General features: G+C 40.3%; 1 long non-coding RNA gene across 1 annotated transcript; it reads right to left on the reverse strand.

The window, feature by feature from the left end:
• Window positions 1-595: 595 nt before the first annotated feature.
• Window positions 596-20,686, reverse strand: LOC148982070 (uncharacterized). Its single transcript, XR_016150696.1, has 4 exons — window positions 20,550-20,686; window positions 9,715-9,780; window positions 4,473-4,580; window positions 596-2,495 (listed from the first exon to the last, which is right to left on the reverse strand). It is a non-coding gene; the product is annotated as an uncharacterized LOC148982070 (long non-coding RNA).
• Between the last annotated feature and the right edge of the window lie 4,310 nt (window positions 20,687-24,996).

Here is a 24,996-nt window from a genome sequence, read left to right on the forward strand (position 1 = left end):
GATCTCTCGCACGTGTACGTCACTCATTGTTTACACAGAGATTTCGGAAGTTTTACCTTTCACTAAACATATTTAGATATATCGAAATCGTCTTCCAATGCAATTTCCTGTATATTTAAATATGTTTAGATCTTCACAGTGAAGGATAACACTTCCGAAATCTCTGTAAACAATGAGTGACGCACACGCGAGAGATCATTTCCGGCGCTTGTGCAGACCGAAGCGCCCTCGTCCTCAGATCAGTTGGACGTGGCTGTGGTTACAAGAGGTAAAAACGATATAAATACTGTTCGTTTTCTCACACAAACCGCTCGTTTCGTGTCTTAGGCCATCAATGTGTACTTAGATTTACGAGTCATTAAATCATGTTTAATTTGGACTTCTCTGTGCATGCTCTTTGAGGTGGTGACCATAGACCTCCATTATATGACTGACAGACAAGAACGGTTTGACCTAAAAATATCAAAATTGAAAATACTGTGGAAACAAAGACACCTACATCTTGGATGCCCTTGAGGTAATATAAAACATACCAAAAATCAACTTCAAAGTGAACTATCCCTTTAAACTGACAAATACACACAAGTTCACAAAATCAAGTCAAGTCAACTTTATTTATACAGCGCTTTTTACAATAGATATTGATTTAAAGCAGCTTTACAGAAATAACAGGAAAATAATGCAACAAAGTTTGTTTCTAGAAGAAAATAGTGTCATAGTCCAGCTTAAGTAATTTCAGGGATGATTTATTATGATTATAAGTTGTAAACAGAAAGAAAACAGATGCGTGTCGTATTAAATATGCGCATTCGTCTTAAAGCTACACTGTGCAATCTTTTAGTTTATTCTTAGCTAAAAACACTTAGTTCTTTCAAAAATATATGTGCTCATTAATGTATATTTACTTTGTTCAAGTAATAAAGTATTTTCGTGAGAGTATAATATGCCATTGTAAAATACATACGGGTAAGGGGTTCTAATGTCGGTCGCCATGTTGACCCTCCATCTTGAAAGTACATTAGCCAAAGAGGGACATACCCATTAATTCAAGCTTCGCCTTTCGCGTTTACGTTTGAGTTAACACTCATGGACGAGGTCGAACCGGAAGCCATGTTAATCTTGGACTACATTGACCACCGTAGGAGTTAAAACCAAATCGGAATTGAGAGGAACAGAAACTAATATTCACAGGATGATCTTATACCTTTTCACCACTAGATGGGGGTTAAAATCACACAGTGTAGCTTTAAAGTGACAGTAACCTAATAAACCAACAACAGTTTGTGTCAAAGTTAATCAAACAACAAAAGACAATGAGAAAATCCCTTTAGTGGCTTTAACAAAGATAAAACTATATTAATTATCTGAATCATATTTACCTGAAAAACATAAAGCACTGCTTATTTCATCTGTATTTCCTCTGTATTATTAATTTATGATTCTAATTTGTTTATTATTTTCTATGCAGATTCCCAACCATACAAAATTACCCCAATCATCATAGAATGGTTGATTATTTATGAATAGAGCTATTAAAATCATCAGGTAAAATTGTTTTCATTACGTAATATACAGTATATCGCAGAAAAACAAAATATTGCAATGTCAGTGTTAATAAACAGCTATAATATTAAAGGTCCCAAACTAAGAAAACCAGAGGCAAGAAACAGATTATAAAAAATAAAAAGGAGTGTGTGGATTTTACCATTGTTCAAACTCCTTATAACAGTGATTTTGCACATAATCACATAAATATATATTTATACTCTGCTCTGATCAGTTAAAGTGTGATATCGTTCAAATTTACATCCATAACCTTCATTATCTTCTGATGTTGGCCTCTCAAAATAAAATATCTCACAACACAAATTATTTTATAATAAACACCTCATAGAAATATTAAAAATATAGTAAATGTTCCTCGTATTGATATCGACACATCAGTGCATGTTTTTATAAAGAAGCACAATGTTTCTCTTCATAATCTTTCATCATAAAGTAATAACTTTTAATAATTTAGCAGCTGCTTTTATTCAGAGCAACGAATGATGAAGAGCATCAGTTACACTTCTAATAAAGACTTAATAAAGATCCTCATCGTTCAGAGCTGTGCATGATGATGTTCTGAGCTTTATACACACTCTGTGTGTGTGTGTGTGTGTGTGTGTGTGTGTGTGTGTGTGTGTGTGTGTGTGTGTGTGTGTGTGTGTGTGTGTGTGTGTGTGTGTGTGTGTGTGTGTGTCCGACTGTTTCTCATATTTTCACGAGGCCATGAAATATTCTACTTTCTGAGGCCGACATCAGAAGAGAATATGATAGTGAATGTTATGGTAGTAAATGTGAACTATAACTGATCATCTCAGTATTATTATATTGATGTGATGATTACGTGAGGCTGAATTACTGTAAGCAACATTATTTACTGTGTTTCTTCTGTTGCATTGTGGGCCTTCCTCGGTCATTAGATCCGGTGCTGGGATATTCTGTGAGAAATTCTGTGGAGAAGAAGAAAACATCCGTCAGAAACTGAACAATATCGTGTCATGAATCTGATCATCTCTGAACCTTTAACTTTAATTGTATGAAGGATCAATAATTCAAGATGTTTTACACTCATCATCATAAAGTTGTGTGTTTATATTATATTTATATATATATATATATTTATATATATTTATATTATGTAGGAAGTATGTTGGATAACTGTTCATTTCTGTCAATTGTTATAAAGACACAAACTGAACTTTTCATCACAAACTAAACTTGTGCTCTTTTCCACTGTTAATGTCAATCAATGTCAATCATACAGCATCATAGTTATTATAGTTATTATAACGGCCTGATTCTGAGAAGTCGCCATAAATCATTCACTCTTCCCACTAAACAAAGAAATATTAAAAACGTTTGGTAACATTTATGAAAACATTATTTCTGAATGTTCTTTTTTATTGTTTAAAAAATATTATTCATGTTTATGTGAAGGTCCGCAAAACATTAAGAGAACGTTTATATCGTCTTATAGAGAACATTATAATCTTACAAACATTATGGGAACATTACTTTTGAATGTTGAATGTTTTGAAACAAATAACAAGAATTAACATTTAAAAAACTAACTAACAACCAACTGAAAGCTTTCAGGAAAAGTTCTAAAAGCTTTCAGTTTCAGAACTTTTGAATAAAATAAATGACGTGTAAATAATTTTTTTGTGCTGATGTTTTGAGAACATTATTTAAGAGCAGATATGTGTAATGTTACTGGAGGAACGATTGTTCATAACTTTGAGAGAATCTTGCCCAGAACATTCCCTGTTATTATAAATACTGGTTCATTCATAACTGTGATCATTCACTGGAAAAAAAAAAAAAAGTAAAATTTACTTAATTTTTCTTTGGCAAGTTTGTATGCATGTTTTTTTAAGTAAATATGGAATTAAGTAAACTCTACTTAAAGGTACAATATGGAGGATTTTTCGCCACCAGGGGCCGCTAACCTCTTACAATAACAAAGGCGTATATTGATGACGTATATTCCGCATTAAGCGGAATTATGTATCTTGTTGCCAAGCTGATGGATCTTTTATGGATGAGTGAATACAGTGATGTTTTTAACATGACTGTGGTGTGAAGCAGGAGCGATTGCTAGACGTATACGCCACACACAACGCGATTCCCGCGGATATAAAGGAATAAGGACATTTCATTCTACCGAACTACACGCAAGCGCTGAATTAATACTCACACAGGTCAGTTTATTAGACTAATTAAACTTGAGGTAACGCAGTGCTGCTTCACTAGCTCTAACAGTTTCACTATCACACTAAACTGCATTTGTGTGTGTTGAATGTTGTTAGTTAGGTTGTGTGTTGGCTGTATGAGACTACATACAGATCATATTCTAACTCTTCATCATGTTTTTGAGTATGAATGTGTCATTTTCAGTAGGAAATGAATCCGAATGTCATAAAATGGCAAGTTACTAACCTTAACAGTAAAATTAATGATGAAACTGTAAATACAGCTGGAAAACAGCTCATCAACCTCATTAATTATTCAAGGCCCAGTACATGATGGGAACACCAGTATTAGAAAAGTTGAGTAATTTGACTTAAAAATAACATTGATATTTATGCTTGCATTTCTACACGCTTGAATTGAGTAATAATATAGAATTTACTTTGTTGTTTTAATTCTTGCCTGAACTAACTTTTCATGTAAATATTTGTTTTTCTTTAGCATTTACTTCATCACAAAATCATTTTTATCAGTGTGGAACTGACACTTGTCTGGTGCTTCTGTGGGGTTTAACTTTGTGACAGATATACATAATGACAGAAAATACATTCAGTTTAAGAGCAGAATTAACTGAAGAATTATTCATATAAAATCACTGCTATAGAGAAAACAAGAGTTTGTCTTCAGTGATGATATGAAGAGTCAGATTAAAGATTATAAACTAACACTGTATTTACCTCTTACAAGTCTAGCCAAAATCAGTGAATCATATTTAATGCCCCAATACTCCGGTGTCTGATGATCTTCCTGTTTTCTGGTTTTGGAGAATGGTCTGTAATTGCCACCTATAAAAACAAGGAATAAGTGAGAAACAGCAAACATCAGTCTATAATCCTCATTAAGAGCTAAACACGATCATTTCATCATTAAGAGGATTTCCTGTAGGCTAATGAACACAATTTTACTATAAATATCATATAGTCTACAGACGTTATTTTAAAAAGTCTTATGTAGTTCAGGGCCTTTCGGTTGATCAGAGTTAATTAATAAACATTCAAATGTTGATGCAGTTTTTCCTGTTTTGTTTATATCATTTTCACATATGATTATTAATGTTATTTTAAATACTTTTAAACACTGCAGTTACACACTTCCACCAACTATACAGTCTCACATAATAATCACATATATTTATACTGTGTCTGATCAGTTAAAGTTAGTGATGTTACGTCACCGACGCTCCGAAGCTTGCTTCAAACTCGAAAGGTCCTTGTAATGAACCACTGCTTCAGACAGAGCTTGCATCATTACGTCACTAGTCACGTGAACATGACGTCTGAAGCAAACACACTGGTTCACTCCGTAGTGAAACGCCTGACTGCTTTGACAGCCCGATCCAGTGTTGACTGTGACGATCAGCAGCCGTGGTGCCCTCGAGAGCCACTAGAGGGCACCCTCTCCCCATGTTTGTTTCCCCATGGACTCTTTGTGTTTCATTATGTTCAGCTGTGTTTCATTATTGGTTATTGAGTTCCTTATTTAAGCCTGAGTTTTCCCTGTGTCCCTTGCGAAGTCTTGTTACACTGTAAGCGTGCAATTCCGAGCGTTATTCCCTGTTCTGTGTCTCCGTGTTTCCCTGGACTCTTGACCCTTGCCTGTTTCCTGGACTGTTCACGAACCTGTGCTGCCTGCCTCGACCATTGCCTGTTTTGACCACGAGTTTCTGGATTGCCCCTTTGTTTAAGTGTTTGCTAGTTTTCATGTCTGCCTGTTTTAATAAAGTGCTGCACATGGATCCGACCGTCTCTGTCCGTACGTTACAGAAGACTTCGCCAAACGAGGATCCAGCAGACTTTCAGCATCTATCCGCCGTGGTCAAGACCCGAGCTTCAATGCTAGCCTCTCATAGTTCTCAGCTGGCGAGACTAACTTCTCTCCTCGAGGAACTAGCAAGCTCCGTGCAGTCATGGTCTCCGCAGAGCACAAGCACTAATCAAGCCCAAGCTCCCGCTGCACCTGTTCCACCGCAACCCTGTGTGAGTACCGCATGCAGTAATTCCAGTACGCCGTTTCCCGAGAAGTTTAATGGCTCACCTGAAGCGTGTGAAGGATTTCTTCAGCAGTGCAGTTTATATATGAAACATCAGCCCCAGTTATACGCCTCGGATACCGACCGCGTTTCTTTCATCTGCTCACTGTTGACTGGAAAGGCTCTGGAGTGGGCAGGCACGTTTTGGGAACCAGGTCGGATGTCGTTTCCTCCTTTCGACGTGTTTACCGCCCTGTTCAGAAAGGCTTTTGAACTCCCCGCAGAAAAGGAGGGTCTCGAGGAACTGCTCTTTTCCCTGCGCCGGGGAGTTTCGTATGCGGCGGATTTCTCTCACTCACTCCGCACGCCGCATAAGCCTCAGCTCGCTAAACTGTTTGATCCTCCCTTAAGGACCGTCAGAGGAGCTTCTAAGCATATCGGTCCTGCCAAAACCACTCATCATGTCGGACCCCTCGAGCCCGTATCCCGCACTGGCCCTGTTAAAAGTGCTGTTCCTAAGACAGCGGAGGTGTCGCGGGTCGAACCGGAGATTGAGCGCGTGCCAGCCGACTCGAGTGAGTCAAGTGCCGAGCTGAGTGAATCAAGTGAGTCAAATAGCGAGCTGGGTGAATCGAGTGCCGAGTCAAGTGAGTCAAGTGCTGAGCCGAGTGAATCAAGTGTGTCCAGTGTTGAATTTAGTCTGTCCAGTGAGTCTTCAGTTCAAGTAATCGAATCTCCTCTTCAAGTGAGCGCTGCATCTCCTCTTCAAGTGAGCGCTGCATCTCCTCTTCAAGTGAGCGCTGCATCTCCTCTTCAGGTGAGCGCTGCATCTCCTCTTCAGGTGAGCGCTGCATCTCCTCTTCAGGTGAGCGCTGCATCTCCTCTTCAGGTGAGCGCTGCATCTCCTCTTCAGCTGAGCGCTGCATCTCCAGTTCAAGTGAGTGAGTTGTCCAGCCCAGCGAGTGTGTCTAGCCCTGTGACGCGCCGCCGCAGGAGGAGAAGGAGGACTCGTTTGGTTCGCCAGGCCCCGGTGAGCGTGCCCAGACTCCTCGCCCTGCCGGCCCCGCCTCTGCGCCTCGCTCTGCCGGCCCCGCCTCTGCGCCTCGCCCTGCCGGCCCCGCCTCTGCGCCTCGCCCTGCCGGCCCCGCCTCTGCGCCTCGCCCTGCCGGCCCCGCCTCTGCGCCTCGCCCTGCCGGCCCCGCCTCTGCGCCTCGCCCTGCCGGCCCCGCCTCTGCGCCTCGCCCTGCCGGCCCCGCCTCTGCGCCTCGCCCTGCCGGCCCCGCCTCTGCGCCTCGCCCTGCCGGCCCCGCCTCTGCGCCTCGCTCTGCCTGCACCCTTCAAGCTCCGGGAGGCCTTTCCTGTACCAGTTCACCACCCAGAGGCTCCTCCCGTGAATTTCCCCAAGTATTTTTTGGGGGGGGGCAGTAAGTACTCTGTGGGGGCCATGGAGGTGATCCTGACATGGACCTCTGAGTCCGTGAGGGCCATGGAGGCGAGGCTGTCATGGACCTCGCCTGTGTCTGCTCTGCCCTGGCCGCCATCACGTCCTGCTCCTTCCTGGTCACCCACGCTCCACGGCCCCAGGCCTCTCCATGTGCCTGGCCTCCTGCCTCTCCATGGGCCTGGCCCTCCATCCCAGCCCCCGTTGACCTCCCCCCGGAGCTCTTAGGAGCGTCTGGAAGCCGCTCCTTAGAGGGGGGGTTATGTGACGATCAGCAGCCGTGGTGCCCTCGAGAGCCACTAGAGGGCACCCTCTCCCCATGTTTGTTTCCCCATGGACTCTTTGTGTTTCATTATGTTCAGCTGTGTTTCATTATTGGTTATTGAGTTCCTTATTTAAGCCTGAGTTTTCCCTGTGTCCCTTGCGAAGTCTTGTTACACTGTAAGCGTGCAATTCCGAGCGTTATTCCCTGTTCTGTGTCTCCGTGTTTCCCTGGACTCTTGACCCTTGCCTGTTTCCTGGACTGTTCACGAACCTGTGCTGCCTGCCTCGACCATTGCCTGTTTTGACCACGAGTTTCTGGATTGCCCCTTTGTTTAAGTGTTTGCTAGTTTTCATGTCTGCCTGTTGTAATAAAGTGCTGCACATGGATCCGACCGTCTCTGTCCGTACGTTACAGTTGACAGGTTTGAAACCTGGCGGCTGTATTTCTCATAAAAGTGAAGCACCATGGCAACACCGTGGGTTAGTAGTCGGTGTTTGGATCGGCATTATTAGTGAGACTGGATTGAGTTCATTTTAGTGTTGTGATAGAGTCGTTCACAAGTTTGGGAACACTTTAAACTTATTTTCCCGAATAAGATTAGTTCTTTGACATTTCTGCATACAAATATTTTTCATATCTAGTGAATGATATGGAGAAAGACTTTAAAAACCGCTACATTATTCAAGTTCAACCAGTTACACAAGCACATCCTTTCAAAATACAAAAATATCAGTCCCACCAGTTAAGTTACAGAGTTCTGGTGGTTCCCATAGGAAAGAAGCAGTATAATGTCATGGTTTCAATACTCATGGAAAACATGGTTTAATTGGTAAAAGCAAATGGTTCCTATTGGTATTTTAATCTAAACCATTACAATTTCTGTGATGGTTTCCAACTTTTTTTAAGCTGGTCTGATCTTCTGTTCTCCTCTAAAGAAATAATTACACACACACGCACGCACAATCCTTATTGTTTCATTATCAATGTGAACACATGAAATTCATCCGTATCTGTAAAATTCACCTACATGAGTTTCACAGCACTAACACTGTTTCAGCCTTGATCGCTTCAGTAAACTCGTCAAAACGGGGCGTTAAAGGCCAATTTATACTTCTGCGTCGATGGTACGCCGTAATGTGCGTGCGTAGCCAACGCCGTTATGAGCATTTATACTTCTGCGTTCAGGTCTTGTTGCTCTGCAGTACTGCTCCGAAACGCTAGTTGGCGGCGGAGAGTTTTAATGTTCCACTGTGTTTAGATTCCTCGCGGCTAGGTTACTACAAGCAATAGCGACTGAAAGAGAGTGGATCATGTTGGAGTTGGAGCTTATTGAGGTGGAAAAACAGTTCACTTTAGTGAAATTGCTAAAACTGAAAGGCAGAAATGAGAGAAGACGTCGGAGGAGATGGTACGTGTGGAAATCATAGACAGTGATGGAAATACGTGAGAAGGTACGTGCGGAAATGCGTAGGAGGAAATGCGACGCTACCTAGCCGACCAATCACCGATCTTGCGGTCCGCGTCGTCGCGACGTGTAGTTACATTTTTGAGGAGGTGCGCGTCAGGCGACGGCGAAGGGTACGCGCAATGGGACGCGTCTGTACGTACGCTACGCCGTACCTACTGCGCGCACCCTACGCAGAAGTATAAATTGGCCTTAACACACTACTTGCATTTTATGGTTGTCAGCTTTGTTGCATTACATTTACTTCACCAGGAGATGGTGCTGCCATTTCTATCTGAATGAAGCTTCGAGTAATGAACCATTTTCGACACAATAGTATCAGAAAAAAATAATGCTTCGAAATGCTTCATTTGGCCATCACTAGTTAAAGTGTGATATCACTCAAATTTACATCCATAACCTTCATTATCTTCTGATGTCTGCTTGATGGACAGGGCGCAACAACAACCCAACACAACCACCCACACCCGTCCTGTCCTCCTCGGTCTCTCAAAGCTTTGCTTTATGCTTTCTAAAGGCTGTGTGTCTGCTATCACTTTGCCATCAGCGGCTGCTGTTACTATGGTAGCGACGCATCCGAGGCTAGCTGGGTGTTCGGTTGAAACCGCTCTGGGTGGAAACATCCCTCCGCAGACTTTTTAGTTCCGCCTCTACTTCGTCACCTTGTGACAATAGTGAATGTTATGGTAGTAAATGTGAACTATAACTGATCAGCTCAGTATTATTATATTGATGTGATGATTATGTGAGGCTGAATTACTGTAAGCAACATTATTTACTTTGTGGGTCCCACTGCATTGTGGGCCTTCCTCGTTCATTTGATCCGGTGCTGGAATGTTGACTTCCTGTGAGAAATTCAGTGGAGAAGAAGAAAACATCCGTCAGAAACTAAACAATATCGTGTCATGAATCTGATCATCTCTGAACCTTTAACTTTAATTGTATGAAGGATCAATAATTCAAGATGTTTTACACTCATCATCATAAAGTTCACATTTATATTATGTAGGAAATATGTTGGATAACTGTTCATTTCTGTCCATTGTTATAAAAACACAAACTGAACTTCTCATCACAAACTAAACTTGTGCTCTTTTCCACTGTTAATGCTCATAAGAAGATAAATGTCAATCATATAGCATTTCAACGTGTAGTAGCTAGCTATATTTGACATAACTGACACCGCGCCTACTGTCACCGATCGCGGAGCAGGGTGTACTTTGTTACTTTGTACTTTGTTATGTTGGGCGAAGTTCCTTTCGTTACTTTATTTTAATGTGAAAAATCTTGTGACTATTCACTCTAATTGCTAGTTCAGGTTTGGCTGAATGCTACAGTTTGTCCGGTCAGAACAATGATGTCTCACTCAGGATATATTCCAAATCGTTGGTTTATTAAATGTGCATAGATGTCTGGTTAGTGTGATGCACGCACACGCACAATCAGTGAAACTCCTCCGATTTGGCTAATACTCTGTATCTCACTCTAAAACTATATACACTTATTCAGCCGATCTACTTTTCCCTTCATTAACCATCAACTCTCTTCACCGTCACTTCGCGAACTCCGGTGGAAAGTTTTGGAATAGTCCATTTCTCACTGAATGACAGGGGTGACTGGCAGAGTCCATGTGCCAAAGGGGAGCACTTTCTACAGCCGCCCCCGAATTCACAGTGTGAATTTGTCAACTTTAAGTGACTGCTACATTAAGTTCAAGGCTAGTCAGGTAGAGAGGGCAGACATATAATTTTGGCTACAGGTCGAGTGTAAGTCTTGCCGTTAACCTGTATTTCCGCAGATCTGACTCTCTTGTCCAACCCAGGAAAGACCTGAACAATTTTCCCTACAGGCCAAAGAGCGCGGGGCAGTTGTTGGTCCACGATCATGACTGTGTCACCGACCTGTAGATCAGCTTCTTCAGTTTTCCATTTCTGTCTGATTTGGAGGTTGGGTAGGTAGTGTCGAATAAAGTGCCTCCAAAAATGGTCAGCCAAGAGCTGGCTATGTCTCCATCTCTTACAGCTCAGGAGTTCAGAGTTTTGGTATACCACTTGCGGTAATGAGGCATCTCGCCGCCCCATCAACAAGATGTTTGGGGTTACTGGATCTGGATCCGCGATGTCCGAAGAAGTGTAGCCAATGGGTTTGGAGTTGAGGATTCCTTCTATTTCTATGAAGACAGTTCTCAGCACTTCTTCTGTGACTGTCTGGCTGCCAATGGTGACGTTAAGTGCAGCCTTCAAATAACGGATTTCTCTCTCCCAACATCCACCGAAATGAGGTGAACTGGGTGGATTAAAGATGAATCTTATTTGTTGGCTAGCGAGTTGGGCTTGAAGCTCAGGATTAAGGGCAATGAATGACTCTTTCAGTTCCCTTTCTCCTCCTTTAAAGTTGGTACCTTGGTCGGACAGGAGCTCGAAAGGTTTACCACGCCCGGAGATGAATCGCCGTAAAGCCATCAAGAAGGAATCTGTGTCAATGTTGGTGAGTATGTCTATGTGAACTGCACGGGAAGTCATGCATTTGAAGATGATTCCCCATCTTTTTTCATTCCTGCGTCCCACCTTTATAGTGTAAGGTCCAAAGCAGTCCACACCTGTTGAATAGAAGGCAGGTTGATGGATCCTCAATCTCGCAGGTGGGAGGTCTGCCATTTTTGGTGGATGTGGTTGTCTTCTCCATCTCTGAAACTCTGGACATTGTCGCTGATGGTTTCTGACTGCAGCCCGTCCCCGTATCACCCAGTATTTCCTCCGAAGTTCAGCAAACACCCTATCTGGTCCTGGGTGATGTAGCCGATCATCATAGTCCTTAATTACTAGTTTGGTAGTTGGATGAGATGAGTTGAGGACAATAGGATGTATTGTATCTTCCTCTAACTGGCTGATCTGACGCAGACGACCACCAACGCGTATGAGTTTGGTGTCCTCATCAAATTCTGGGGCTAGGCACAGCAATCGACTATTTTTTGGCAAGGATTTACCTGCTCTGAGGAAGGACAGTTCGTCTGGAAATGAGTCAGTTTGGCTCTGCTGGAGTACTGCAAGTTCTGCCTCTTTGTAGTCTTCTGCTGTTGAGATATTGGTGGCCGCCCCGTTGGCATACTGGATGTAAGCCTTCAGTAACTCTGGAAGTGTATGGTATTTCTGTGGATCGGGAGTAGGTGGAGTGGTGGTTGATAGGCCAATGAAGATTAGCTTTCTCAATTCACTATCCTGATCAGTGGTTGTAAATGGTGGCATCTCCGGCCAATGTTCAATTGTCTGTCTGAGGAATGTTGGCCCCTTATTCCATCTGCTTTCCTGGCCTATGTCACACAGCAGTTTTCCCTTTGTGATGTCATCGGCAGGGTTCTCCTTTGATGGCACGTATCTCCAGTTATCAGACTCCGTGAGTTCTTGGATTTCTGCCACTTGATCAGGATTCTTGTTCAGTCGATTCTCTATTCCCCTTAATTGTGGCAGGACAGCTTCTTTGGGAGCATGTAGACATGGCATATGTTTGGCACGTAAAAGAGGGGTCGCGTAGCGCTGGATTCTGTCAACCTCCACTCTCACGGTTTTGTCCTGGAGAAGTTGGATGGACTCTTTGTCTTGTCGAGACCTTGTCAGTACCTTCTCGTTTTGATACGGAAGAATGTCCATTTTCCACAGTTTCTCCACATTTGCATAAATGTCATTAGTGGGCCGTAAGCTAGTGAAAAGACATTGCTGGGGGGAAAGTCTGCTGGTTAGTTCTTGCGCTGGGCCTTGTAGTGTCCATCCTAGGCGTGTTCTCACAGCCGCAGGGCCACCAGGTGGACCCAGTCTGACTGGTTCTATGGGTGTGATGAGGTGAGGGCAGTCAGAACCAATGAGAACTACTGGTTTCACTTTGTGAAGGTGCTGCAGTGGAAGGCCTGCAAGATGCTTGTACTTCTTCTGGAGTACCTTGACGGGATGAGTGTGCTCTGCTAAACCCAGGCTCTTGGTTGTGAATGCGCTACGTATCATGAAAGCCTTACGAGGGTTAGCCACTGAAGACACAGTGAAGGTCACAGCCGCCCCGTGAAGAGTCTGTGTATCTTGCCTGACTGTACGGAGAACTAAGTCCTCTGGCTGACCCTTCAGATTCAACTTCTGCGCAGCTTCATGGAGGATGATGGTCCGCTCTGACCCATCATCGAGGATTGCATATGCCTCCATGGATTTGTTGCCATTTCGGAGTAGAACTTTAGCCACCTTCAGCAGAATTTTGTTATCACAGGTCGATCTAGATACAAGACTGCACTGGCTGGAACCGATTCTTCTGTGGCTTTGCTCTGGTCATTTACATCATGTAAGGCCAGCAAGTGCTTTCTGTTACAAGATGGACAGAGGGCTTTCAGTGTACAATTAGCAACATGATGACCACGCCTACAGCGCCAACATCTATTCTGGCTTTTGATCCAATTGACCTTCTGCTCTTTGTTGAGTAACTTAAAGTTCTCACAGCCGCTCAGGAAATGTCTGTTGTTGTCGCAGTATGGATAGTAAACATTTACCCCTTCTCTCTTAGCAGCAATTGGTTTGGGTGGATGAACTGGTGATGCTGGGCTGGCCTTTGGTTTCTCTGTACCAAAGAGGATAGTAGTGGGTTTGCGGGGCTGTCTAGAGTCTCTCCTCAGCTCTCTCCTCGGCACTGTAGGAACTCTAGGCTGGCTGGTATAATCAGTTTGGTCATCCTGAACTTGTAGCTCATACTCAAGCCAGTCTGCAAAGTCCAAAAATGTTGGGATAGTGACATGAAGAGGATGTGTGTACCTCTTGAAACTGGACCTGAGATCATGTGGCAGTTTGCTCAACAGTCTCGACACGTGGGATCCACACTCCAACTCTACATTGCCTTTCTGACCCAGTTGTTCCAACATACTGACCAGGGAACGCACCTGGAGTCCGAACATGCGAAAAGTTTTCACATCTCCACTTCGAATGTTTGGTCCATCCATCAGTTCTGCAATGCGTTGTAAGGCTAGCTGATGTGGTTGGCCATACATTTTATTGAGGGCTCTCATGGTATTTGTGAAAGGAAAGTTTGAGTTACTGTATGAGTCTGCCACAAGTAGGGCTTCCTCCAACTTAAGATGGTCAGTGAGGATCTGATACTTGAATCGCTCTGTTGCATCCTCAGGCAAAATGTTCTCCAATGCTATTTTCTCAGTCGAGAGAACTCCCTAGGATCAGGGGATGTTAGGAAGGGAATGGTTGGAGCAGGGCCTCTGTACATTTTCTCTTGTATTGATGAAGGCTGATAAAACGCTTGTCTGTGGCCTGGATGCGGAGGCATACTGTCATGTGCTGTGGTGTCAAACTCTGACTGATAAGCTGGAAGGTGTTGGGAGGAACGAGAGTACATGGGTTGAGGTGGGTGGTCGCTGTAGCGTACTTGTGATGGTACTCTATCATGCATTGAGGAGGAAATGTCCATGTTTCTGAACTTCTCAGCTAATCCTATGCACTCATGTATTGTAGCTGTGCACCGTTCCCTCATGGCCGTAGGCGGTGTTGGGGGGTTTGTCCGTGGGGCTGGAGTAGGACGGAACCGTTGTGGAGTCTCAGGGCTCCCCTCAGGAGAAAAGGGACCTGGAGATAGCACTGGTAAAGTCACTGGCCTGAAGGGGGCTCTCCTTTCTGCCTTAAGACTCTGAAGTTTGTGATGTAACAAAGCATTCTGTTGCCGCAACTCCTGTAATGCTGAAATAATCTCTGGAAGCTGGCTGGTTTGTAGCCGCAAGTCAGCGTTCTCGCGTTTCATCACCTGCAGCATGGATGTAAGCTCTACTTCCTCTTCTCCTTGCCCATCGAAACTTTCACTTTGCCATTCATCTCTCAGTGTCCAATCCTCATGATCTAACTCTTGACTGACAGGAGAAGTCGATCGTGTCTGTGCTGGTGATGGGACTCTGCTATGGCTAAAGTCTGGGAATGGCTGTCGATGTGACAATGGCGCACCAAGCTCATAATCCACTAAATGAGTCGGTGGGTTGATCTTTCTTCGTGGACGCACGACAGGCACTTCTCTCTCGGGTTGAGACATCTCTGTAGCAATTCACCACTCCGGCTCGAAGGACCATGAAAAATCTTGTGACTATTCACTCTAATTGCTAGTTCAGGTTTGGCTGAAGGCTACAGTTTGTCCGGTCAGAACAATGATGTCTCACTCAGGATATATTCCAAATCGTTGGTTTATTAATTGTGCATAGATGTCTGGTTAGTGTGATGCACGCACACGCACAATCAGTGAAACTCCTCCGATTTGGCTAATACTCTGTATCTCACTCTAAAACTATATACACTTATTCAGCCGATCTACTTTTCCCTTCATTAACCGTCAACTCTCTTCACCGTCACTTCGCGAACTCCGGTGGAAAGTTTTGGAATAGTCCATTTCTCACTGAATGACAGGGGTGACTGGGAGAGTCCATGTGCCAAAGGGGAGCACTTTCTACATAATGCAATACGTTGTTAAATGAGTTTATTCCCTTTTTTATGGGCATACACGGCGGCGGTCTTTATGCCGTCATCCAAGGTAATATGGGCCATAACGGTTGGCATATGGGCCAAACGTTAAACGTGTTAACGTATATGTATTATAGTTCAGTTTGACAAACGATGTGTGAAATAGTTTGCCTCAAAGTTTTTTATTCGTGCATTTATTTAATTTTTATTTTTTCTTCCCCAAGCTCATAAAATAAATTTGGGTCGCACATAATTGGACAGGGTCGGTCGGAACCCGGAACCAAACAAATTTTTTTATTAGGCCCTACACCCTGGTCTTTTCACGATCGAATAGCTATCCGATCACAGAAAACACATGAAGTGACCAGGTCTAAACAGCCCCTTTGAATCCATCTTCTACTTTTGTGGAAAGTTGACTAAAGTTGTGTCGCTTGAGTTGTCTTCTCTGATACGGAGAATGGCGGTGAATATACACGACAAACCTGCCAGACATGGCCAGGTGAGCGTGAACGCGCATGATGTCTCAAATTCGAGCCCGAATCCCTCTTATTTATTTTGCTGTACAGGGTTATAGAAGCAGTCGCAGTGATCAGAAAAGGGCTCATTCAGGCCATCAGGCGATTGTTTAAGCATGTATGGGTTAGAAAAGGGATATTTCTACATGAAATGTTGCGCAATGCACCTTTAACTCCCCTCTTCGATTGATTGGCTAGAGGAGGAACTGTCAATCTAGAACTGTGAACCAATGGTGACGCTTAAGCCCGCCCCAATTTACATGAAACTCGAACTGCAACATTTGGAAGAGAAAGCGCAGAACACGGAAAGAAGAGCGAGAAACATGAACTTGAATTTAAGTTTTGTGCAAAATATTTTTTAATGTGTTTAAAGTTTTTAATCATGCTTGTGATTTTTTGATTCACACTTCTTATATTTGATCCGGGATTTTCATCCATGACCACGTTCTTTGCTTTTCTGATAATTTTGCATTGTATTTTTCAGTTTGTGTAATATATTTTTACATGTGTTTTTACATTTTTGAATCATGCTTATTTTTGATCCGTGGCCGGCTGGCCGCAATACATTTGGCGGGATTTTGATCCCATATATTGCCAGTAACAAGGCAGGTTCACATAAAATAATCATTATGACATATGACATTATTTTTTGATCTAAGGAGCATCTGGTTTGGCGATGCAAAAATGGACTGTATTCGTGCTTTATTGTTTTTTTTTTTTCTTCTTCCAATTAGCCTAATTTGTAAAAAAAAAAAAAAACGACAAAAACACATTACTTGTTCAATTAATAAACAGTTGGTTTGATGATAAATCTCTAAAGATTAAATCGGCCTCCCTTTTTGTCATTGTGAGTGTTTGTGTTTTTTAAACGATAATCAACTTTTTCTCCTCGATTGTCATATGGCATTTTTGGCAGAAATTCACATCCCTACACGAGGCGAACTATTCTCAAAGACTTACTTTTAGTCATTCTTTGGGTAGCTCACATATTCTAAATGCCTTCGGGAGAATTCAAATGGACCATTTTAATCTAGATGAATCTAGATTAATTTCAAGATTGCTCTAGCCCTCAGGTGTTCTTCGGTCATTTCTGACCGAAAAAATGTATGTTTTGAAATGTTAAAAATCACAGCTTCATCGGAATGTTACGAAACTTGGTGACTTTTATTCCATTGGGTATGTGAAGACACAAAAAAATTGAGGTCATGATCCGAGCATGCTAAGTGGTCGTAAAAAAAATAGTCACACTTGTGCTCTTCGGTCAAAAATGACCGACCATAGGAAATGAATGGGAAATTGACAAAAACACAAAAACTTTGAGAATTTTTGTGTGTACAATCTACAAATCGGCCACGATGCAGAAAAAAAGTGCTCAGCATTGAAGGGGTGACACTCTAAAACATCAAGAGTGCAAAACAGACATACCCACCCACCCACACACACACACACACACACACACTTTTATACACAAAAACACCAATAAATTGTGATTAAAAAATCTGTTTTGAATTTCTAAAAAATCACTGTTTCATCAGAAAATTACGAAACTTCGTGACTTTTATGGCAACATGTATGTGAACACACAAAAAAATTGAGGTCATGATTCAAGCACTTTAAGTGGTCGTAAAAAAATGAGATACACTTCTGCTCTTCTGTCAAACATGACCGACCATAGGAAATTAATGGGAAATTGACAAAAACAACAATCTACAACTTCAAACTACAATTTGCAATCTACAAATTGGCCATTATGCAGAAAAAAGTGCTCAACAATGAAGGGGTGACACTCTAAAACATCAAGATTGTGATATTGACACTCACCCACACTCACAACCAGACGCACACACGCACAAATAAACACACACCTATATGAACCACTGTGTCTGTAATAGAGCACTGTTGTGAGAATATGTGAAATCTATTCAATAATTCAGTCATAATGCAGGAAAAGCTCACAGCAGTGAAGGGGTGACACTAACTTCAATACTGAAATTAACACACACACACACACAATAGAGTTTGTTTGCTTGTTTGTTTTTGTACAAATTCAGAATAGCATTCTCTTTCTAACACAATGTTTAGGTTTGACTGTAATCATAATGCAAAAACTAACACTTTAAATCACTATTAAAAAAAATCTAAACTTGATAAGAAATAGTCTTTGAGATTGTTTAAATATATGTTGAAATCCACCTATAACAAAAAAAATAAGTAAACGTGTCCATGAACAGCTGGGGAATTCACATGCCTCTCCATAGAGAACTGTAAATTTCATCTAGTGGTTACAACATGGTTCTACGTTTTCTCTCCATACTCTTACCAGATGGCGCTAATCTGCCTTCAAAATTTTTTTTGGAAGGCCTAGTCTCTATTTTAACCTAAAATACTGCTAAAAAAAATAAAATAAAAAATGTATATCTATAAAAAAGTTTGTATTATTTTCAATGGCAAAAATGGACCATAAATATTGCATAAATATTAATAAGTAACATCAAATTGGCTCAAAATACAAAATTAAAAAGAAAAAATATAACTGAACAAAAATAAATTGCATTGGTTTTACTGGGATGGAGAAAGTTTCATTTTTAGGTGTCCGGTCACTTTTGACCGGGAAGATAACAAGTGTGACTCCGAAACGAAGGCTAGTGATTACACCATGATTCTACGCTTTTTCTCTATACTGTAACTAGATGGTGCTAATTTTCTTCAAAAAATATATTTTTTTAAGGCCAAGACTCTATAGTATACTAAAATACTGCATTCATAATTTTTTTTAAAAAAATTATATATATTTAGAAAAATATATATACTTTTCCATGGCAAAAATAAACCATAAATATTGTATAAATATTATTAAATTCAATCAAACTGTCTCAAAATACTAAATTAAAAAGAATAAATATTATAGAACAAAAATAAATTGCATTGGTTTTACTGGAATGGAGAAAGTTTCATTTTTAGGTGTCCGGTACTTTTGACCGGGAAGATAACAAGTGTGACTCCGAAACGAAGAGCACCTGAGGGCTAGATTAAAAAAAATTAATCTATGCACACCACTAGTTATTGCTTTATATGTGTTAATCAGTGTAGTAAATCAACCATAAATCATTCAATCTTCCCAGTTGTTACGCCACAGTAGAGTAGGAGGAAGCAGGATCCAAAAGCAAGCACTTTAATTAAATAAACAAACAAACAGGTAATCCAAGGCAAAAGAACAGAACAAGAACTCAGGACAAAAACTCAAAGCAGAGGCTAGAAAGAGCTACACAAAACAACGACCGACAAACTACAACTGGAGAACAGAGGTATAATTACACAGACAAACAAGACAAACAAGCTGAACAAGGTGGGGGCATGGCTAATAGAAAAACCTAGGGAGACTAATCAACAAAACGGGGAACAGCTAACATGAAAAGACAGGGAAACACATGACAAGAACAAGACATGAACCCACACCGTGACACCAGTAAACAAAGAAATGTTAAGAACGTTTGGTATCATTTATAAAAACATTATTTCTGAATGTTCTTTTTATATTGAAAAACAGAGAGTTGCCGTGGATTCTAAACGTAGAGATGGAACGGACTTTTTTCTTTCGCGGAAGCAATACAATCAAATTACTAATTTATTTTGTAGGTAGCAGAGCCGTAGCCATGTAATAAGTGGGATAATGTCCCCTCCTACCCCCCCTCCCTTACCCCTCCCCCTCCCCCTCCTCCTTAAAGGGATAGTTCCCTTTACAATTAATTTTTGGTAATTTTTGACATGGTTTAGTTCGGTTCAGTTGGACATCAGATCAGTTTGAAATGGCTATTAACAAAAGGTAAAAACGATATAAATACTGTTTGTTTTCTCACATAAACCGCTTGTTTCGTGTCTTAGGCCATCAATGTGTACTTACATTTACGAGTCATTAAATCATGTTTAATTTGGACTTCTCTGTGCATGCTCTTTGAGGTGGTGACCATAGACCTCCATTATATGACTGACAGACAAGAACGGTTTGACCTGAAAATATCAAAATTGAAACTACTGCGGACAACTACATGGATGCATTTAAAGTAAGATAAAACATACCAAATATTAATTTCAAAGTGAACTATCCTATTCCTTTAACAACCCTATTCCTATACATTATCCCTACCTTATGTGAGCAAAAGATTAAGAGAACTTGCATATTATAATTATACAAACATTCTGGGAACGTTACTTTTGAATGTTTTCAAACAAATAACAAGAATTAGCCTATAGGCCTATTTAAAAACCACTAACGTTAAACAACCAACTGAAAGCTTTCAGAAACTGTTCCATGAACGATATGTAAGTTATAAATAATGTTTTTGTGCTGATGTTTAGAAAACATTATTAAAGACCAGATGTGTTTGTAGCCTACTTATTATAAAATCCTGGTTAAAACTGTGACCATACTCACTGACACTCGACTGCTGTTGTGTAACAGATATAAATTACAGAAAATAAAACAATATACATAGACTTTCAGTTTAAGAGCAGAATTCGAATTATTCTTATAAAATCACTGCTATAGGGAAAACAAGTGTTTGTCTTCAATGACGATGAAGGTCAGATTAAAGATTATAAACTAACACTGTATTTACTTACTTTGATCTGCGCCATCGACTCTTCTATGCTCTTCATCGGTCATATTCTTCAGTTTATCTGAGTCCACATCTAAGTAAGGGATAATGTAGAGCGACTCGGTTCGGTTGTTATAGTGAAAACAACACAGGCATGAACAGACGCCCCATTGGCTGCTGGAGCGTACGTCAAGGGCGGCGCAATATTGCGGAGGGCAGCTTTCCCATAGGCCTACTTACAGTTTTTCTCGATTGTTTATAGACATTTTCTGAAAGAATGCCTCATATTCTCAGAACTCTACACACAAATCTAAAAACACTCACACAATCGGCAAAACCCCTCAATTCTCCTGCAAAATGAAACTTTACATTCAAAACAATGTTATTTCTTCTCAAAATGTTATTTTTTCAAATGACACACACCATCATATGAATAAACATTTATAAGAACCAGTTGAACACTGATGTGCTCAATGTAAAACACTATGATCAATGGAAAACACTTCTTCTCCATTCATCATAATGACTTAGGCCTTTTTTGTTCAGTGTTACACTTACTACAGACATTGCATACATAAGTGTGTTGTAAAATATTTGAGAATATTGTTTTTTATACCCAGAACACACAAATACACGGTAACAAATATATTTTATTTTTCCCACAAAATCAATGGGAGATAGATCCCACATTTTTCCCACAACCAACACAAAGTTGCACATACAGTGGTCTACATACAAAACAACAGAATTTTTTATGCTGTTACAGTAAAAAAAGAAATAAAAAAATATCTATGCTGCATCCTCTCTTTGGTTTTGGTATTTTATGCTAAAGCTCTGATCGCTAATTGTAAAACTGTGTGAAATGTGTTACATGGAATTAAACAAAAATGTGGATGATGAAACACATTCACAAAAATATGGAGAACTGTGATCCCACTACTGACAATATACCAGAAATATGTTTCAAAAAACAGTTTATCACAAATAAAATGTATTCTTAAAATATAAAACAATAAACATCATAATATAAATCTTATTTTATTTTAAATTGACATGAAATGTCATATAAGTTTAGATAATAGCAAAACAAAGGAGACAAAGTATCACATAGTTTTAGACATTCATCAGAATGGATCTAAAGTCATTATGGAGAAAAAACCTTGGGAGAACCCAGGCTCAGTCGGGACCAGTTCTCCTCTGGTCAACGAAGGAACAGTGTGTGATTCGGACAGCATTACAAGTCAGATTGGATCAGAACATTTAGAGTATTTGTCCATTTCCATCTGTTTGGAAGAAGAAGTAATCACGCCGGTATGTATCAGTGTTGATGGCTCGTGTCGATGAGGCCTTCACAGGGCAGATGAGGCTGGCACTTCAGGATGAGTTGGGATGGGTCCAGGCGCAGTGGTGTGTGTGGTTTGATCAGTGGTGTGTGTGGTTTGATCAGTGGTGTGTGTGGTTTGCGTGTGTTTGTTTCAGGACCTCCATGCTGTTCCACTTCATAAATGTTCTCCTGCAAGTCCTGCTGCACAAGAGTCACGACCTCCTCCAGGACGACATCACGCTGGCGCTCTACAACATGGCGGCTGTGGATTTCCAAGCGTTTTACTCTTCCTTCTTGCCAGAGTTTCTCAACGGCTGCCAAGGCCTCGACCCTCACCAGCGCACAACGCTCGCCCGAAACTTCACGCCAGAGAGAGTGAGTGAACCTGACTCATGTGATTCAAACCTGAAGATCCAGTTACTGGAGTGTGTTAAGTGTATGTTTGTGTGTGTATATATATATATATATATATTATTTCACCAAGACTGCATTTATGTGATTAAAACATTAATATAACAAAGGATTCACAAACAGAAAAAGTTTAAAAGTGCTTTCTTATTGTGTGATTGAAAAATTGTATTTTTATATATTTCTGCATTTCTTTTTCGAGAACCAAAAACAAAGGTTGGGTTTTACTGTTCTTACATTTATGTATATGGAATTTAGCACAAATGAAATGTATTATATATTCTTTCCTTTTATTTGAGGGGATATTAGTAAAAGTGGGGTCGATGTTGTCAATTATAAATCTAGACAAACCTCTCCAAGATGTTCTTACATGAGCCAATGCCAAAATAAATGAAACAGGTTTCAGTAAATGTGTTGCAAACAGAAGTTCAGATCAATATCATTTGATTTAAACACAATATATATATATATATATATATATATATATATATATATATACCTGTGTAAGATTTTGAAAGTTATTTCCTTAATTTTATTTATCAATAAATATTTGTAAGGTAAAGTCCAGATGGTCTTCCATAACAAACCTTCAAGCAAACAACACAGTTTCTGGAGACAATGTGTTTCTGAAATAATGAACAAAAACTTTTTATACTCCGGAGCAAACTCTCGGACAGTGCGATCTCCATACGGATTATTTGATTGTTGTCAAATAAATAAAAGATATAAAAACATGTCTGTAATTTAAATAAACCCAAATAAAATAAATAATAATTTGTAAACCCATCTTTTGATTGGAAATAAATAACAGTACTTTTTGTGTCTTGTTCATTATACTTATTTTCATATAAAAGTAATAGAACTTAAATTGCATCATCAACACTGAACATGAGTGTGATATCCGTCCATTACAGCCGTTAACTCTGAACACACACTATTATGACACTCATTTAGTCCTTTAAGAGCGTCACTGTAAAAATCTACTGTATACAAATGCTCAGACTGATAACATCTCAATATTTAGTTTAATAGAACAATAAAGACAGGGTTAGAAAGACATGAACATTTTCTATTTGGGTGAACGATATCCATCCTAACAATAAAAGAATGAAAATGAAGAATACAAATGAGCACTATTAATATATGAATATATGAATACAGGAATAAACTTAAATTCACTAATTCTTTACACTATCCACATATATAAGACATGAAATCTGAATAACACAATAGCATTGTGGGAATGATGAAGTGAGAAAAGAGAGTCTGATATTTGAGCTTGATCCAGCTTTCCTCAATCATTCATCAACAAACACAAACACTATTGAGGGAGGAACAGTTACTGCGATCAGCACTTCATGATGACTTTCATTCACTATCTAGTGGAGATGATCAGGTGATCATGTGAACGCCTCACACACACTTCTGTGTCCACATTTGTGAATAATAGTTCATATTTGTGGCTGTTACACTTTTTGCAGTCTATTTCATTTATTTAAAGGGACTCTGTGTAGGAAATACCCCCATCTAGTGGTTAAATAGTATTTTGCATTCAAACGAATTTTGCTCTCAGCGCCTCGCTTTTTCAAGTGCGTATTGCATCTACGGTTGCTGTTATGTACCAAAAATGCTATGACAGGATATCTTGTAGAAACTCTTCATCGAGTTTTTCTCCTGGTGAACAGGTTTGTAACTTAAAAAAAAAAACAGCAACTTGACACAACGAACAAACGAATTAGATAGATATTAGATATTATCATCATCATCATGATGTTAGATATCATCATCGGATGATTCAGCAGTAGGGAGAGGGAGAGGACAGAGAGGCAGTGGATCAGTGGGATCTAACGTTAGGCGAGGAGATGGACGACGAGGAGCGCGAGAGTCAACACAACGACGACAAAGATACCCGGCAACTACAAGAGACGATCAAAGTAGAATTGAAAGTTTTCAAAGGCAGTGAAGAGAAACGACCGAGGTTTGTACAATTTATGTGTCTAGCTGTATAAATTAATTTTAATTCTCTGTACAATCTTATCCACATAGCAAAATCACAATTTTAGCTAATTGATCATTTATAAAAAAAAGAAAGCTATAGAAAATCTTACAGAGAGCAATATTTTCTTCAATATTTTCTTAAAATCATTATCTCTATATTCTTACTGAATTTATAGTTTATAAAGTGTTAACTTACAAACCTTGTTTTTAGCACCTTCACAATAGCTGCGAGTAAAGTAGTCAATAGCTGCTATATCAAAGACCTTGTTTAACTTTTTTACCTATAAATGTTATACTGTCTATATAATAAAGTACACAGCCAAGCAATGACAAAAAAATTAAGTAAGACTGTAACATTGACTAACCTGTCGAGGAGAAAGCAACTTCAGCGTCTCTTCTGAAATCTTTCTGCTGCATTAGCTCTTTCCACCGTGAAAACGCTATCCCGATATTTGGCCATCGCTGCAGTCTGAGTACGAAATTTTCGTATGCGTATTTTCGTGTTTGTCATCAGCCTAAAAATTCGTCACGCATAGAAACCTTGCACACCGAGTCCGTTGCGTATTTATTAAACCTTTGCGGGAAAAAACGAAAAAATACCAAATGGATTCGTCAAGCAGTGAGGATGATTTTTGCCCTCTCTCATATTGAAAAGAGAAGAAAGAGAAAATATTACGTCCATCCAATCCTGAAATTGCGCCGAGAGGAAGGAGCGTATCAAGGAGTTGCAAATTTATCCTGA

Source organism: Pimephales promelas, chromosome 3, assembly GCF_988280905.1.
Source record: "Pimephales promelas chromosome 3, fPimPro1.hap1.1, whole genome shotgun sequence".
Lineage (NCBI taxonomy): Eukaryota > Metazoa > Chordata > Actinopteri > Cypriniformes > Leuciscidae > Pimephales > Pimephales promelas.